Consider the following 4138-nt stretch of genomic DNA (forward strand, 5'->3'; position numbering starts at 1 on the left):
TGGTGTAGTAGTATCAGAAAAAGGAGGAGAAAGAAGGAGGGGAGTAGAGGGGAGAGGGAGGGGGAGGAAAAGGGGGAGAGGCAGAATCAGGTATGGGAAGAGACAAGAGAGAAGTCCAAAGGGCCAGGAGAATGAATAGAAATATATAGCAGTGGAGGGAGGGAGGGAGGGAGGGAGGGAGGGAGGGAGGGAGAGGGGGAGAGAGGGAATGTATGTGGTGTGAGCATATTGAAATTATAAAGAAAGTAAATTGTTTGACAATGGTTCTTAACATTGTGACTAAAAACTGGTCTTTGCAGTATTTAAGGCTCTTGAGATGGTCAACATCTCCAGTGTAACCAATGGCAGCTTAGGGAGTCTCTTCTCACAGGGCCCCAGACAGGATTTTTTTCCTGTGAAACAAACGCAGGCTAGGGTACTAGAGAACTATAAATCCATTATAGACTGCAGAGAAAACAGATGAACAAGATGCCAGAATAAACCCTGGGTGAGAGGGTGGAAGCAGGTAAGGCCTTCTAAATCCAGAAGTGCCGAGCCACAGTGGAGCAAAGCCAGACTTGTTAGTGGCTGCTGAAAACCGTGAAGAGTAAAGTGAACAGGAAACTCCACAATAGTTAGCTAGGTCAGGCTGGCAGCTGGACCAGGGCTCAAGCTCGGCATCAAAGTCCTGGAAGGGAGTAGACACTCTGCGCCCCGTGATGGGATGAGAAGGAAACGCACAGCTCCATCCATCCATAAAGATGCTTCCATATAGGAGAGAGGCCTGCATTCCATCAAAAGTCTATGCTCCGCCAAAGGAACAATGTATAGCTGCAGAATATGTAAAATGGTACCACAGGGATACAGTCAGCAAACTCTGGAATGGGGATTTTTTTTTTTACCCAGAAAATTCAGACTTGCCTTTTCAACAAAGAAATCGAATATTAAGAGTGTACATTAAAAGAGAGAGGCAAAAGAACTTTAGAGTTAAAATACTCTTAAGGAATATGCCATTTAAAGGCAACATATGAAATTATTTGGACTCTATTTTCACAAAACAATCATCAAGGGTATTATTTACAAGACAATCATTTTCAACCACACAGACAGCTTGAGTTTAAGTAACAAATGTCAATATTGCTTTGGGTGTAATAACGACATTACAGAGATGAGAAACTGGTTCTTTCAGAAAATGATAATGAAATATTTTTTTCCAATAAAATGGTAAGCTGTCTTGGATATGTTTAAGATAACTCAACATGAGAGAGAAAGGGGAATAGAGCCATGGGCGACTGTGGGTTGGTAAGAGTTAAAGCTGGCTGTAGGTAGATGGAATTCATCAAATGGTTTTTGGGTATGTTTGAAAATTTCCATGGCTACTCTTAAAAGTCAATAGCCTTTCATATATTTGGATCCTAATATTATAAAAGGTTCTCTGTTGTTCCGACACTGTAGCTTCTATATATGTGATATAAATGGGACACGGTGGTGGTACGTTAGGGGCCTCGCCTAGATGCAAGCATGTTTACATCAATTTTCGTGTAATGGGATAAAAGGTCATTGGCAGGTTCATGTATGGGTTTCCATGTGCTTTAGAAAGACGTAAAAAATTGCCCATAAAATGCATGAGTTTAATTTGCATTTATATGTCCCTATAAAAACTGATACTGATTCCAAATGGTCTTTGTTCTTGCCTAGAAAGCCAATAACATCTCTTAGGTGAATTCTAATCCAGAAAGCATCCCATTTGATGTCCTGGGGCCTGTCTACCTTTAGCAATGAATTAAGGGAGGTTGTTCTGAAATTTGGATTTCTAATCTTTGCTCTTTCTAGATTGAATCCATTTGAGACTAACATGCTTAAGACACAGGAAATAAAAGTAGTTCATCTAACCTGATAATATCAAAGTAAGTTTCCAGTTAGAGTAAGAACAGATGTCAATACATTATCAGATGAATGCATGCATTAGTGAATCCCTGGTTCAAAAATCGGAACTACCTTGATCACTCACCAAGAAAACAGTCACTTGAAATTCCAATGATTTTATCAGGAAGATTACAAGAGGTAGAGTAAGGGGGGGGGCATGAAGGGAGGAGGGAAGATCAGGAGTGAAGTATGACACACATATGCAAATGTATTGGACGCTTCCTGGAAATTAAACAGGAGTGACTATAAATGAGTAGTGTGTGTATGTGTGTGTGTGTGTTGAACTAGTGGACAGAGACAGAAAGACAAACACAAAGTAAAGCTGCTTCTGTAACAGAAGTCACTGTTCAGCATGAGTCTTGATACAAATAAGAAAGAATATGGTTCTAAAGAGACAGTGGTATTGATGATAAAGGGTGGTTCTAAGAACAAAGGGTTGTCACTGAAAAGAAAATAGAAGGGGCTGGAGAGATGGCTCAGTGGTTAAGAGCACTGACTGCTCTTCCCAGAGGTCCAGAGTTCAATTCCCAGCAACCACATGGTGCCTCACAACCATTGGTAATGGGATCTGATGCCCTCTACTGGTGTGTCTGAAGACAGCTACTGTGTACTCATATACATAAAATGAACAAATAGTTCAAGAGCAAGTAGGAAAAACAACTTAAAGATAAAAATGCAGTTAGTCTGGTCACCTTGGCAGAATGGCAGTGTAAGGAAAGGGAAGGCAGACACTTGCCAGAATGCACAGGGAAGGTAGAGTTTCTCTGCATGTCTTCGGACATTTAGTCACTAATACCATTTGACCTTTGATGACCATTGAAATACCTAGCTAGAGCCTCCATCCACTCATTGGTGAACCTGGCGTCCCAGTAGTCCACCCTTATCCCCTATGACAACACACAGGATAACATTTAGCAGCAGAGTGCAAACCATATATATATTCAAATTATGGGTAATCACACAAATAAAATAAGCGATAAATTATTAGGAATCATGGTCTTCTGTCCACAAAAAAGGAAAAATCAGACAACCAAAAATAGAGAAAATAGTTACTACAAAGAACACCATGAACATTCCCTAACTTATAATGGCATATATCAAACTTCAGTGGTGTACAAATGTCAGTAGGATCTCTGTTTTCCTAATGTACTATGTGGGCCACTTCTCAAAACCAACCAAAACAGAAGCAGGGGCAAAATTCTCTAATTAAAAAAAAAATCTCAGGTTTCTTGCAAAACTAATCTTTACTATTTTTCATTATTTTATTTTAGCTGGAAAAGGTTCAGCTTTCTGTTTTTTAAAGGGATTTCAAGATGACATATAACTGTAAATATCCAGGCTTGTGGAAAACCATTAAAGAACAAAATGGACATAAAGTATTCTTATGCACGCCAGACACTGTTCTACACACTTCGAACTCGTCTCTCAATCAGTTCAACTGCCATAATCCAAAATGGCAGCTTCTACATGAACTACTACTGAAGAAGCCTAAACTAAAGCCAGAGACCAATCTAAGCCACAGGGGAAGCAGAAGCAATCCCCCAAACCTATGATTAGTATCTTCAAAGAAATATTGAAGACACATTCCAAATGTGAAACTAGAGTGTATTAAACAGTAACAGTAAGAAAATTGAGGAATGTTTCTCAGAAATCAAAATAATGATAGCTGAGTTGGAAAAACTTCATGGGACCAGGAAGATGGTTGTGTGAGTGAAGTACTTGTGTAAAATCTGACGAGATGAGCTCTGATCCTTAGAGCTGATGTGAAAGACAGACAGAGCAGTGCACATGGGCACAGCCCCAGTGATCTTAGTCTCAGAGACATTGGAGGCAAAGGCAGACCAATCTTGGAAGCTTGCATGTCAGCTAGCCTGGTGTGTACATGGAGAAGGACATGAAAGATCCAGTGTCAAACCAGGTAGAAGGTGAGGCCCAACACCTGAGTTATCCTTTGACTTCTGCAGGTGGGTCATGCAGACACACACATGTCATAGGCACACATGCAAAAGTATTTTCAAAAGTCGGTGGGATAATAGCAGATTTAAGGTTTAAAGAAATATAAAAAATGGAAAAGGGAGAGATAAATAATAGAAAAAAAAGAATTGGAGAGATCCAACTTCTATGAAAAAATACTTCCTGTGATGTAAGTAAAGAGAAGCAGTGTAGAAGGAGAAGGGGGGAGGAGGGAGAGGAGGAGGAGGAAGAGGGGGAGGGGGAGGAAGAGGAGGAGGAG

The 4138-nt window shown here is 40.3% G+C and overlaps 1 protein-coding gene and 1 non-coding gene across 4 annotated transcripts in view; one reads left to right on the forward strand and one right to left on the reverse strand.

Annotated features, from left to right (window-relative positions):
• Window positions 1-4138, reverse strand: part of Arhgef28 (Rho guanine nucleotide exchange factor 28) — a 297229-nt gene that overhangs the window by 6674 nt on the left and 286417 nt on the right. The window lies entirely within an intron of this gene.
• On the forward strand, window positions 2165-2288 carry LOC115029164. The gene has a single exon (XR_003834724.1). It is a non-coding gene; the product is annotated as a small nucleolar RNA SNORA40 (small nucleolar RNA).

Source organism: Mus caroli, chromosome 13 (assembly GCF_900094665.2).
Source record: "Mus caroli chromosome 13, CAROLI_EIJ_v1.1, whole genome shotgun sequence".
Taxonomy (NCBI): domain Eukaryota; kingdom Metazoa; phylum Chordata; class Mammalia; order Rodentia; family Muridae; genus Mus; species Mus caroli.